Source organism: Staurois parvus, unplaced genomic scaffold (genome assembly GCF_062004578.1).
Source record: "Staurois parvus isolate SC_StPar_1 unplaced genomic scaffold, SC_StPar_1.0 ptg001352l, whole genome shotgun sequence".
In the NCBI taxonomy this organism is placed as follows: domain Eukaryota; kingdom Metazoa; phylum Chordata; class Amphibia; order Anura; family Ranidae; genus Staurois; species Staurois parvus.
The window spans coordinates 457,835-470,128 of NW_028319148.1; the positions used below are offsets into that span (position 1 = coordinate 457,835).

A 12,294-nucleotide genomic window follows, 5' to 3' on the forward strand; every position below is an offset into this window, starting at 1 on the left:
CTCTGGCCACAAATTGGCACCAGAGTCCTTGAGGTATGACCTTTTGGCCAAACGCCTCCCATTCTCCAGTACGGTGGAGGGCTCAGAAGGAAGGGAGCAATGAAAGGGTCACAAGGCGCTTTCTGGCTTTGCAAGGCTTTCCATTTTATGTAGAACACGGGCCAGGGAGCTAGCAAGGGAATGCTGGATGGACTGTGACGTGCTGGAAAACTAGGCTCCCTCCCAAAGGTCTGAGCACAGGGGAAGGCTATGCGAGGCACTGGCTGGCAGAACCATGGACGGATGATAGGTTTTCCCTAGGGTGCTGACATATGCATGCTGAGGGCCTCAAGGGCTTGTGGCGGCTGATGTGGAGTAAACTGTCTTTTTGTTATCTGAGAACCTGAAACAGGTATTGTTGTGGATCTTGGAGCCTTGAGGCATTGCAAAGTTTTGGGTGGGAGAAAGCTAACAGTCCTAAGTGCCCATGTTACCTTGTAGCCAGACCTGAGTATGAATCTTAGCTGTCCGTGGGCTTTTGTATATGCCAGTTGACTGGTGCTCAGGGTTCTCTCTCCTGCTCTCTGTGTGCTTTGGGAGCCTGCTGCCGGGTGAAACGTTTGAGCGCTGACAGTAGACGGACAAGTTTGAAGTGCTGCCTGTTTGTTTTGGGGATCCCATTCGGGGAGACCCTGTTAGTCAAGGAGTGACCCGAGTTTAGCCAGTGGCTCAGACGTAATTCATTGGCGTCCTTAGCAAAAGAGTCATTATTGCTGTGTGTTTAATAGGTTGTAGAAAAGAAGGCCAAGCGCGGATGGGCATGGAAAGCCACCTTAGTGGGATGCTATTGAAAGAAAAGCAGACTGGCCCGTACGGGGATCGAACCCGCGACCTTGGCGTTATTAGCACCACGCTCTGACCAACTGAGCTAACCGGCCCAAGCTTGCTGAGGGTGGGCCCGCTAAAGCTGGCACAGGACTATCTGGGCTGTGAGGAATTCTTTGGGCAGCCACAGAAGCAATGACACAAGAGCAGGCAAAAAATGCCCCGAGGCATGTCAGAGACCTCGTGGCGCAACGGTAGCGCGTCTGACTCCAGATCAGAAGGTTGCGTGTTCAAATCACGTCGGGGTCATGTTGATTTTCATGGCCGTCTGCTTAGCCCACTTTCACAGGGTCTTTACACGTCTTGGGCTACTGCCGGCCGACCAAGGGGACACCCACCTCCAGATCACCCTCGCGCACATTCCCTTATAGCTTGCCCACTGGCCTGGAGGAAGCTGGAGATCTGGGTCACACCGTTGGACGCAGGCTCACAAAGCCTCTCATAGGCAACAATCAAGCAATTACAACCTGCCTCGCGACAAGGTTACCAATAAAAACAAACACAGCCACCCTAACAACTGGACCACGCTATGGGAGCTTTGGGATGAACTCTGCTGCAATTGCAGCTCCATTTATGCTTCTAAGCAAAGGGGCCAGGTACACCACCTTCAAATGCAATGAAAAGGCACAGAGAGCTTTTCAACAGCTTAAGTTAGTATAGTGTAAACGACCAGTGTTGCCCACCCCCAAATTTAGTCGACAATTTCACCTCGAGACCAACACCTTCGATATGGGCCTGGGAGCAGCCTTGTCCCAGGAAATGAATGGGGAAGAACATCAAGAAGCATACTCCATCCATGCTCTAACTCCTGCAGGGAGGAACCATTCAATAGTGGAAAGGGAGACTCTGGCCACAAATTGGCACCAGAGTCCTTGAGGTATGACCTTTTGGCCAAACGCCTCCCATTCTCCAGTACGGTGGAGGGCTCAGAAGGAAGGGAGCAATGAAAGGGTCACAAGGCGCTTTCTGGCTTTTCAAGGCTTTCCATTTTATGTAGAACACGGGCCAGGGAGCTAGCAAGGGAATGCTGGATGGACTGTGACGTGCTGGAAAACTAGGCTCCCTCCCAAAGGTCTGAGCACAGGGGAAGGATATGCGAGGCACTGGCTGGCAGAACCATGGACGGATGATAGGTTTTCCCTAGTGTGCTGACATATGCATGCTGAGGGACTCAAGGGCTTGTGGCGGCTGATGTGGAGTAAACTGTCTTTTTGTTATCTGAGAACCTGAAACAGGTATTGTTGTGGATCTTGGAGCCTTGAGGCATTGCAAAGTTTTGGGTGGGAGAAAGCTAACAGTCCTAGGTGCCCATGTTACCTTGTAGCCAGACCTGAGTATGAATCTTAGCTGTCCGTGGGCTTTTGTTTATGCCAGTTGACTGGTGCTCAGGGTTCTCTCTCCTGCTCTCTGTGTGCTTTGGGAGCCTGCTGCTGGGTGAAACGTTTGAGCGCTGACAGTAGACGGACAAGTTTGAAGTGCTGCCTGTTTGTTTTGGGGATCCCATTCGGGGAGACCCTGTTAGTCAAGGAGTGACCCGAGTTTAGCCAGTGGCTCAGACGTAATTCATTGGCGTCCTTAGCAAAAGAGTCATTATTGCTGTGTGTTTAATAGGTTGTAGAAAAGAAGGCCAAGCGCGGATGGGCATGGAAAGCCACATAGTAGTGGGATGCTATTGAATGCATAATAGTGGGATGCTATTGAAAGAAAAGCAGACTGGCCCGTACGGGGATCGAACCCGCGACCTTGGCGTTATTAGCACCACGCTCTAACCAACTGAGCTAACCGGCCCAAGCTTGCTGAGGGTGGGCCTGCTAAAGCTGGCACAGGACTATCTGGGCTGTGAGGAATTCTTTGGGCAGCCACAGAAGCAATGACACAAGAGCAGGCAAAAATGTCCCGGGGCATGTCAGAGACCTCGTGGCGCAACGGTTGCGTGTCTGACTCCAGATCAGAAGGTTGCATGTTCAAATCACGTTGGGGTCATGTTGATTTTCATGGCCGTCTGCTTAGCCCACTTTCACAGGGTCTTTACACGTCTTGGGCTACTGCCGGCCGACCCAGGGGACACTCGCCTCCAGATCACCCTCGCGCACATTCCCTTATAGCTTGCCCACTGGCCTGGAGGAAGCTGGAGATCTGGGTCACACCGTTGGACGCAGGCTCACAAAGCCTCTCATAGGCAACAATCAAGCAATTACAACCTGCCTCGCGACAAGGTTACCAATAAAAACAAACACAGCCACCCTAACAACTGGACCACGCTATGGGAGCTTTGGGATGAACTCTGCTGCAATTGCAGCTCCATTTATGCTTCTAAGCAAAGGGGCCAGGTACACCACCTTCAAATGCAATGAAAAGGCACAGAGAGCTTTTCAACAGCTTAAGTTAGTATAGTGTAAACGACCAGTGTTGCCCACCCCCAAATTTAGTCGACAATTTCACCTCGAGACCAACACCTTCGATATGGGCCTGGGAGCAGCCTTGTCCCAGGAAATGAATGGGGAAGAACATCAAGAAGCATACTCCATCCAGGCTCTAACTCCTGCAGGGAGGAACCATTCAATAGTGGAAAGGGAGACTCTGGCCACAAATTGGCACCAGAGTCCTTGAGGTATGACCTTTTGGCCAAACGCCTCCCATTCTCCAGTACGGTGGAGGGCTCAGAAGGAAGGGAGCAATGAAAGGGTCACAAGGCGCTTTCTGGCTTTGCAAGGCTTTCCATTTTATGTAGAACACGGGCCAGGGAGCTAGCAAGGGAATGCTGGATGGACTGTGACGTGCTGGAAAACTAGGCTCCCTCCCAAAGGTCTGAGCACAGGGGAAGGCTATGCGAGGCACTGGCTGGCAGAACCATGGACGGATGATAGGTTTTCCCTAGGGTGCTGACATATGCATTGTGAGGGCCTCAAGGGCTTGTGGCGGCTGATGTGGAGTAAACTGTCTTTTTGTTATCTGAGAACCTGAAACAGGTATTGTTGTGGATCTTGGAGCCTTGAGGCATTGCAAAGTTTTGGGTGGGAGAAAGCTAACAGTCCTAAGTGCCCATGTTACCTTGTAGCCAGACCTGAGTATGAATCTTAGCTGTCCGTGGGCTTTTGTATATGCCAGTTGACTGGTGCTCAGGGTTCTCTCTCCTGCTCTCTGTGTGCTTTGGGAGCCTGCTGCCGGGTGAAACGTTTGAGCGCTGACAGTAGACGGACAAGTTTGAAGTGCTGCCTGTTTGTTTTGGGGATCCCATTCGGGGAGACCCTGTTAGTCAAGGAGTGACCCGAGTTTAGCCAGTGGCTCAGACGTAATTCATTGGCGTCCTTAGCAAAAGAGTCATTATTGCTGTGTGTTTAATAGGTTGTAGAAAAGAAGGCCAAGCGCGGATGGGCATGGAAAGCCACCTTAGTGGGATGCTATTGAAAGAAAAGCAGACTGGCCCGTACGGGGATCGAACCCGCGACCTTGGCGTTATTAGCACCACGCTCTAACCAACTGAGCTAACCGGCCCAAGCTTGCTGAGGGTGGGCCCGCTAAAGCTGGCACAGGACTATCTGGGCTGTGAGGAATTCTTTGGGCAGCCACAGAAGCAATGACACAAGAGCAGGCAAAAATGGCCCCGAGGCATGTCAGAGACCTCGTGGCGCAACGGTAGCGCGTCTGACTCCAGATCAGAAGGTTGCGTGTTCAAATCACGTCGGGGTCATGTTGATTTTCATGGCCGTCTGCTTAGCCCACTTTCACAGGGTCTTTACACGTCTTGGGCTACTGCCGGCCGACCCAGGGGACACTCGCCTCCAGATCACCCTCGCGCACATTCCCTTATAGCTTGCCCACTGGCCTGGAGGAAGCTTCCTATCTGGGTCACACCGTTGGACGCAGGCTCACAAAGCCTCTCATAGGCAACAATCAAGCAATTACAACCTGCCTCGCGACAAGGTTACCAATAAAAACAAACACAGCCACCCTAACAACTGGACCACGCTATGGGAGCTTTGGGATGAACTCTGCTGCAATTGCAGCTCCATTTATGCTTCTAAGCAAAGGGGCCAGGTACACCACCTTCAAATGCAATGAAAAGGCACAGAGAGCTTTTCAACAGCTTAAGTTAGTATAGTGTAAACGACCAGTGTTGCCCACCCCCAAATTTAGTCGACAATTTCACCTCGAGACCAACACCTTCGATATGGGCCTGGGAGCAGCCTTGTCCCAGGAAATGAATGGGGAAGAACATCAAGAAGCATACTCCATCCAGGCTCTAACTCCTGTAGGGAGGAACCATTCAATAGTGGAAAGGGAGACTCTGGCCACAAATTGGCACCAGAGTCCTTGAGGTATGACCTTTTGGCCAAACGCCTCCCATTCTCCAGTACGGTGGAGGGCTCAGAAGGAAGGGAGCAATGAAAGGGTCACAAGGCGCTTTCTGGCTTTGCAAGGCTTTCCATTTTATGTAGAACACGGGCCAGGGAGCTAGCAAGGGAATGCTGGATGGACTGTGACGTGCTGGAAAACTGGGCTCCCTCCCAAAGGCCTGAGCACAGGGGAAGGCTATGCGAGGCACTGGCTGGCAGAACCATGGACGGATGATAGGTTTTCCCTAGGGTGCTGACATATGCATGCTGAGGGCCTCAAGGGCTTGTGGCGGCTGATGTGGAGTAAACTGTCTTTTTGTTATCTGAGAACCTGAAACAGGTATTGTTGTGGATCTTGGAGCCTTGAGGCATTGCAAAGTTTTGGGTGGGAGAAAGCTAACAGTCCTAGGTGCCCATGTTACCTTGTAGCCAGACCTGAGTATGAATCTTAGCTGTCCAAGGCTTTTGTATATGCCAGTTGACTGGTGCTCAGGGTTCTCTCTCCTGCTCTCTGTGTGCTTTGGGAGCCTGCTGCCGGGTGAAACGTTTGAGCGCTGACAGTAGACGGACAAGTTTGAAGTGCTGCCTGTTTGTTTTGGGGATCCCATTCGGGGAGACCCTGTTAGTCAAGGAGTGACCCGAGTTTAGCCAGTGGCTCAGACGTAATTCATTGGCGTCCTTAGCAAAAGAGTCATTATTGCTGTGTGTTTAATAGGTTGTAGAAAGGAAGGCCAAGCGCGGATGGGCATGGAAAGCCACCTTAGTGGGATGCTATTGAAAGAAAAGCAGACTGGCCCGTACGGGGATCGAACCCGCGACCTTGGCGTTATTAGCACCACGCTCTAACCAACTGAGCTAACCGGCCCAAGCTTGCTGAGGGTGGGCCCGCTAAAGCTGGCACAGGACTATCTGGGCTGTGAGGAATTCTTTGGGCAGCCACAGAAGCAATGACACAAGAGCAGGCAAAAATGGCCCCGAGGCATGTCAGAGACCTCGTGGCGCAACGGTAGCGCGTCTGACTCCAGATCAGAAGGTTGCGTGTTCAAATCACGTCGGGGTCATGTTGATTTTCATGGCCGTCTGCTTAGCCCACTTTCACAGGGTCTTTACACGTCTTGGGCTACTGCCGGCCGACCCAGGGGACACTCGCCTCCAGATCACCCTCGCGCACATTCCCTTATAGCTTGCCCACTGGCCTGGAGGAAGCTGGAGATCTGGGTCACACCGTTGGACGCAGGCTCACAAAGCCTCTCATAGGCAACAATCAAGCAATTACAACCTGCCTCGCGACAAGGTTACCAATAAAAACAAACACAGCCACCCTAACAACTGGACCACGCTATGGGAGCTTTGGGATGAACTCTGCTGCAATTGCAGCTCCATTTATGCTTCTAAGCAAAGGGGCCAGGTACACCACCTTCAAATGCAATGAAAAGGCACAGAGAGCTTTTCAACAGCTTAAGTTAGTATAGTGTAAACGACCAGTGTTGCCCACCCCCAAATTTAGTCGACAATTTCACCTCGAGACCAACACCTTCGATATGGGCCTGGGAGCAGCCTTGTCCCAGGAAATGAATGGGGAAGAACATCAAGAAGCATACTCCATCCAGGCTCTAACTCCTGCAGGGAGGAACCATTCAATAGTGGAAAGGGAGACTCTGGCCACAAATTGGCACCAGAGTCCTTGAGGTATGACCTTTTGGCCAAACGCCTCCCATTCTCCAGTACGGTGGAGGGCTCAGAAGGAAGGGAGCAATGAAAGGGTCACAAGGCGCTTTCTGGCTTTGCAAGGCTTTCCATTTTATGTAGAACACGGGCCAGGGAGCTAGCAAGGGAATGCTGGATGGACTGTGACGTGCTGGAAAACTAGGCTCCCTCCCAAAGGCCTGAGCACAGGGGAAGGCTATGCGAGGCACTGGCTGGCAGAACCATGGACGGATGATAGGTTTTCCCTAGGGTGCTGACATATGCATGCTGAGGGCCTCAAGGGCTTGTGGCGGCTGATGTGGAGTAAACTGTCTTTTTGTTATCTGAGAACCTGAAACAGGTATTGTTGTGGATCTTGGAGCCTTGAGGCATTGCAAAGTTTTGGGTGGGAGAAAGCTAACAGTCCTAGGTGCCCATGTTACCTTGTAGCCAGACCTGAGTATGAATCTTAGCTGTCCGTGGGCTTTTGTATATGCCAGTTGACTGGTGCTCAGGGTTCTCTCTCCTGCTCTCTGTGTGCTTTGGGAGCCTGCTGCCGGGTGAAACGTTTGAGCGCTGACAGTAGACGGACAAGTTTGAAGTGCTGCCTGTTTGTTTTGGGGATCCCATTCGGGGAGACCCTGTTAGTCAAGGAGTGACCCGAGTTTAGCCAGTGGCTCAGACGTAATTCATTGGCGTCCTTAGCAAAAGAGTCATTATTGCTGTGTGTTTAATAGGTTGTAGAAAAGAAGGCCAAGCGCGGATGGGCATGGAAAGCCACCTTAGTGGGATGCTATTGAAAGAAAAGCAGACTGGCCCGTACGGGGATCGAACCCGCGACCTTGGCGTTATTAGCACCACGCTCTAACCAACTGAGCTAACCGGCCCAAGCTTGCTGAGGATGGGCCCGCTAAAGCTGGCACAGGACTATCTGGGCTGTGAGGAATTCTTTGGGCAGCCACAGAAGCAATGACACAAGAGCAGGCAAAAAATGCCCCCGAGGCATGTCAGAGACCTCGTGGCGCAACGGTAGCGCGTCTGACTCCAGATCAGAAGGTTGCGTGTTCAAATCACGTCGGGGGTCATGTTGATTTTCATGGCCGTCTGCTTAGCCCACTTTCACAGGGTCTTTACACGTCTTGGGCTACTGCCGGCCGACCCAGGGGACACCCACCTCCAGATCACCCTCGCGCACATTCCCTTATAGCTTGCCCACTGGCCTGGAGGAAGCTGGAGATCTGGGTCACACCGTTGGACGCAGGCTCACAAAGCCTCTCATAGGCAACAATCAAGCAATTACAACCTGCCTCGCGACAAGGTTACCAATAAAAACAAACACAGCCACCCTAACAACTGGACCACGCTATGGGAGCTTTGGGATGAACTCTGCTGCAATTGCAGCTCCATTTATGCTTCTAAGCAAAGGGGCCAGGTACACCACCTTCAAATGCAATGAAAAGGCACAGAGAGCTTTTCAACAGCTTAAGTTAGTATAGTGTAAACGACCAGTGTTGCCCACCCCCAAATTTAGTCGACAATTTCACCTCGAGACCAACACCTTCGATATGGGCCTGGGAGCAGCCTTGTCCCAGGAAATGAATGGGGAAGAACATCAAGAAGCATACTCCATCCAGGCTCTAACTCCTGCAGGGAGGAACCATTCAATAGTGGAAAGGGAGACTCTGGCCACAAATTGGCACCAGAGTCCTTGAGGTATGACCTTTTGGCCAAACGCCTCCCATTCTCCAGTACGGTGGAGGGCTCAGAAGGAAGGGAGCAATGAAAGGGTCACAAGGCGCTTTCTGTCTTTGCAAGGCTTTCCATTTTATGTAGAACACGGGCCAGGGAGCTAGCAAGGGAATGCTGGATGGACTGTGACGTGCTGGAAAACTAGGCTCCCTCCCAAAGGCCTGAGCACAGGGGAAGGCTATGCGAGGCACTGGCTGGCAGAACCATGGACGGATGATAGGTTTTCCCTAGGGTGCTGACATATGCATGCTGAGGGCCTCAAGGGCTTGTGGCGGCTGATGTGGAGTAAACTGTCTTTTTGTTATCTGAGAACCTGAAACAGGTATTGTTGTGGATCTTGGAGCCTTGAGGCATTGCAAAGTTTTGGGTGGGAGAAAGCTAACAGTCCTAGGTGCCCACGTTACCTTGTAGCCAGACCTGAGTATGAATCTTAGCTGTCCGTGGGCTTTTGTATATGCCAGTTGACTGGTGCTCAGGGTTCTCTCTCCTGCTCTCTGTGTGCTTTGGGAGCCTGCTGCCGGGTGAAACGTTTGAGCGCTGACAGTAGACGGACAAGTTTGAAGTGCTGCCTGTTTGTTTTGGGGATCCCATTCGGGGAGACCCTGTTAGTCAAGGAGTGACCCGAGTTTAGCCAGTGGCTCAGATGTAATTCATTGGCGTCCTTAGCAAAAGAGTCATTATTGCTGTGTGTTTAATAGGTTGTAGAAAAGAAGGCCAAGCGCGGATGGGCATGGAAAGCCACCTTAGTGGGATGCTATTGAAAGAAAAGCAGACTGGCCCATACGGGGATCGAACCCGCGACCTTGGCGTTATTAGCACCACGCTCTAACCAACTGAGCTAACCGGCCCAAGCTTGCTGAGGGTGGGCCCGCTAAAGCTGGCACAGGACTATCTGGGCTGTGAGGAATTCTTTGGGCAGCCACAGAAGCAATGACACAAGAGCAGGCAAAAAATGCCCCCGAGGCATGTCAGAGACCTCGTGGCGCAACGGTAGCGCGTCTGACTCCAGATCAGAAGGTTGCGTGTTCAAATCACGTCGGGGTCATGTTGATTTTCATGGCCGTCTGCTTAGCCCACTTTCACAGGGTCTTTACACGTCTTGGGCTACTGCCGGCCGACCCAGGGGACACCCACCTCCAGATCACCCTCGCGCACATTCCCTTATAGCTTGCCCACTGGCCTGGAGGAAGCTGGAGATCTGGGTCACACCGTTGGACGCAGGCTCACAAAGCCTCTCATAGGCAACAATCAAGCAATTACAACCTGCCTCGCGACAAGGTTACCAATAAAAACAAACACAGCCACCCTAACAACTGGACCACGCTATGGGAGCTTTGGGATGAACTCTGCTGCAATTGCAGCTCCATTTATGCTTCTAAGCAAAGGGGCCAGGTACACCACCTTCAAATGCAATGAAAAGGCACAGAGAGCTTTTCAACAGCTTAAGTTAGTATAGTGTAAACGACCAGTGTTGCCCACCCCCAAATTTAGTCGACAATTTCACCTCGAGACCAACACCTTCGATATGGGCCTGGGAGCAGCCTTGTCCCAGGAAATGAATGGGGAAGAACATCAAGAAGCATACTCCATCCAGGCTCTAACTCCTGCAGGGAGGAACCATTCAATAGTGGAAAGGGAGACTCTGGCCACAAATTGGCACCAGAGTCCTTGAGGTATGACCTTTTGGCCAAACGCCTCCCATTCTCCAGTACGGTGGAGGGCTCAGAAGGAAGGGAGCAATGAAAGGGTCACAAGGCGCTTTCTGGCTTTGCAAGGCTTTCCATTTTATGTAGAACACGGGCCAGGGAGCTAGCAAGGGAATGCTGGATGGACTGTGACGTGCTGGAAAACTAGGCTCCCTCCCAAAGGTCTGAGCACAGGGGAAGGCTATGCGAGCCACTGGCTGGCAGAACCATGGACGGATGATAGGTTTTCCCTAGGGTGCTGACATATGCATGCTGAGGGCCTCAAGGGCTTGTGGCGGCTGATGTGGAGTAAACTGTCTTTTTGTTATCTGAGAACCTGAAACAGGTATTGTTGTGGATCTTGGAGCCTTGAGGCATTGCAAAGTTTTGGGTGGGAGAAAGCTAACAGTCCTAAGTGCCCATGTTACCTTGTAGCCAGACCTGAGTATGAATCTTAGCTGTCCGTGGGCTTTTGTATATGCCAGTTGACTGGTGCTCAGGGTTCTCTCTCCTGCTCTCTGTGTGCTTTGGGAGCCTGCTGCCGGGTGAAACGTTTGAGCGCTGACAGTAGACGGACAAGTTTGAAGTGCTGCCTGTTTGTTTTGGGGATCCCATTCGGGGAGACCCTGTTAGTCAAGGAGTGACCCGAGTTTAGCCAGTGGCTCAGACGTAATTCATTGGCGTCCTTAGCAAAAGAGTCATTATTGCTGTGTGTTTAATAGGTTGTAGAAAAGAAGGCCAAGCGCGGATGGGCATGGAAAGCCACCTTAGTGGGATGCTATTGAAAGAAAAGCAGACTGGCCCGTACGGGGATCGAACCCGCGACCTTGGCGTTATTAGCACCACGCTCTAACCAACTGAGCTAACCGGCCCAAGCTTGCTGAGGGTGGGCCCGCTAAAGCTGGCACAGGACTATCTGGGCTGTGAGGAATTCTTTGGGCAGCCACAGAAGCAATGACACAAGAGCAGGCAAAAATGGCCCCGAGGCATGTCAGAGACCTCGTGGCGCAACGGTAGCGCGTCTGACTCCAGATCAGAAGGTTGCGTGTTCAAATCACGTCGGGGTCATGTTGATTTTCATGGCCGTCTGCTTAGCCCACTTTCACAGGGTCTTTACACGTCTTGGGCTACTGCCGGCCGACCCAGGGGACACTCGCCTCCAGATCACCCTCGCGCACATTCCCTTATAGCTTGCCCACTGGCCTGGAGGAAGCTTCCTATCTGGGTCACACCGTTGGACGCAGGCTCACAAAGCCTCTCATAGGCAACAATCAAGCAATTACAACCTGCCTCGCGACAAGGTTACCAATAAAAACAAACACAGCCACCCTAACAACTGGACCACGCTATGGGAGCTTTGGGATGAACTCTGCTGCAATTGCAGCTCCATTTATGCTTCTAAGCAAAGGGGCCAGGTACACCACCTTCAAATGCAATGAAAAGGCACAGAGAGCTTTTCAACAGCTTAAGTTAGTATAGTGTAAACGACCAGTGTTGCCCACCCCCAAATTTAGTCGACAATTTCACCTCGAGACCAACACCTTCGATATGGGCCTGGGAGCAGCCTTGTCCCAGGAAATGAATGGGGAAGAACATCAAGAAGCATACTCCATCCAGGCTCTAACTCCTGCAGGGAGGAACCATTCAATAGTGGAAAGGGAGACTCTGGCCACAAATTGGCACCAGAGTCCTTGAGGTATGACCTTTTGGCCAAACGCCTCCCATTCTCCAGTACGGTGGAGGGCTCAGAAGGAAGGGAGCAATGAAAGGGTCACAAGGCGCTTTCTGGCTTTTCAAGGCTTTCCATTTTATGTAGAACACGGGCCAGGGAGCTAGCAAGGGAATGCTGGATGGACTGTGACGTGCTGGAAAACTAGGCTCCCTCCCAAAGGTCTGAGCACAGGGGAAGGATATGCGAGGCACTGGCTGGCAGAACCATGGACGGATGATAGGTTTTCCCTAGTGTGCTGACA

The 12,294-nt window shown here is 51.9% G+C and overlaps 14 non-coding genes across 14 annotated transcripts; 7 read left to right on the plus strand and 7 right to left on the minus strand.

Annotated features, from left to right (window-relative positions):
* Positions 1 to 843: 843 nt before the first annotated feature.
* TRNAI-AAU (transfer RNA isoleucine (anticodon AAU)) lies at positions 844 to 917 on the minus strand. Its single transcript has one exon. It is a non-coding gene; the product is annotated as a tRNA-Ile (tRNA).
* A 124-nt stretch (positions 918 to 1,041) lies between these two features.
* On the plus strand, positions 1,042 to 1,113 carry TRNAW-CCA (transfer RNA tryptophan (anticodon CCA)). The gene has a single exon. It is a non-coding gene; the product is annotated as a tRNA-Trp (tRNA).
* A 1,465-nt stretch (positions 1,114 to 2,578) lies between these two features.
* TRNAI-AAU (transfer RNA isoleucine (anticodon AAU)) lies at positions 2,579 to 2,652 on the minus strand. The gene has a single exon. It is a non-coding gene; the product is annotated as a tRNA-Ile (tRNA).
* Positions 2,653 to 2,775: 123 nt separating this feature from the next.
* Positions 2,776 to 2,847, plus strand: TRNAW-CCA (transfer RNA tryptophan (anticodon CCA)). Its single transcript has one exon. It is a non-coding gene; the product is annotated as a tRNA-Trp (tRNA).
* A 1,438-nt stretch (positions 2,848 to 4,285) lies between these two features.
* On the minus strand, positions 4,286 to 4,359 carry TRNAI-AAU (transfer RNA isoleucine (anticodon AAU)). The gene has a single exon. It is a non-coding gene; the product is annotated as a tRNA-Ile (tRNA).
* Positions 4,360 to 4,483: 124 nt separating this feature from the next.
* On the plus strand, positions 4,484 to 4,555 carry TRNAW-CCA (transfer RNA tryptophan (anticodon CCA)). Its single transcript has one exon. It is a non-coding gene; the product is annotated as a tRNA-Trp (tRNA).
* A 1,437-nt stretch (positions 4,556 to 5,992) lies between these two features.
* TRNAI-AAU (transfer RNA isoleucine (anticodon AAU)) lies at positions 5,993 to 6,066 on the minus strand. The gene has a single exon. It is a non-coding gene; the product is annotated as a tRNA-Ile (tRNA).
* Positions 6,067 to 6,190: 124 nt separating this feature from the next.
* TRNAW-CCA (transfer RNA tryptophan (anticodon CCA)) lies at positions 6,191 to 6,262 on the plus strand. The gene has a single exon. It is a non-coding gene; the product is annotated as a tRNA-Trp (tRNA).
* Positions 6,263 to 7,700: 1,438 nt separating this feature from the next.
* On the minus strand, positions 7,701 to 7,774 carry TRNAI-AAU (transfer RNA isoleucine (anticodon AAU)). The gene has a single exon. It is a non-coding gene; the product is annotated as a tRNA-Ile (tRNA).
* A 125-nt stretch (positions 7,775 to 7,899) lies between these two features.
* TRNAW-CCA (transfer RNA tryptophan (anticodon CCA)) lies at positions 7,900 to 7,972 on the plus strand. Its single transcript has one exon. It is a non-coding gene; the product is annotated as a tRNA-Trp (tRNA).
* A 1,438-nt stretch (positions 7,973 to 9,410) lies between these two features.
* Positions 9,411 to 9,484, minus strand: TRNAI-AAU (transfer RNA isoleucine (anticodon AAU)). Its single transcript has one exon. It is a non-coding gene; the product is annotated as a tRNA-Ile (tRNA).
* A 125-nt stretch (positions 9,485 to 9,609) lies between these two features.
* Positions 9,610 to 9,681, plus strand: TRNAW-CCA (transfer RNA tryptophan (anticodon CCA)). Its single transcript has one exon. It is a non-coding gene; the product is annotated as a tRNA-Trp (tRNA).
* A 1,438-nt stretch (positions 9,682 to 11,119) lies between these two features.
* Positions 11,120 to 11,193, minus strand: TRNAI-AAU (transfer RNA isoleucine (anticodon AAU)). Its single transcript has one exon. It is a non-coding gene; the product is annotated as a tRNA-Ile (tRNA).
* A 124-nt stretch (positions 11,194 to 11,317) lies between these two features.
* TRNAW-CCA (transfer RNA tryptophan (anticodon CCA)) lies at positions 11,318 to 11,389 on the plus strand. The gene has a single exon. It is a non-coding gene; the product is annotated as a tRNA-Trp (tRNA).
* The last annotated feature ends 905 nt before the right edge of the window (positions 11,390 to 12,294 follow it).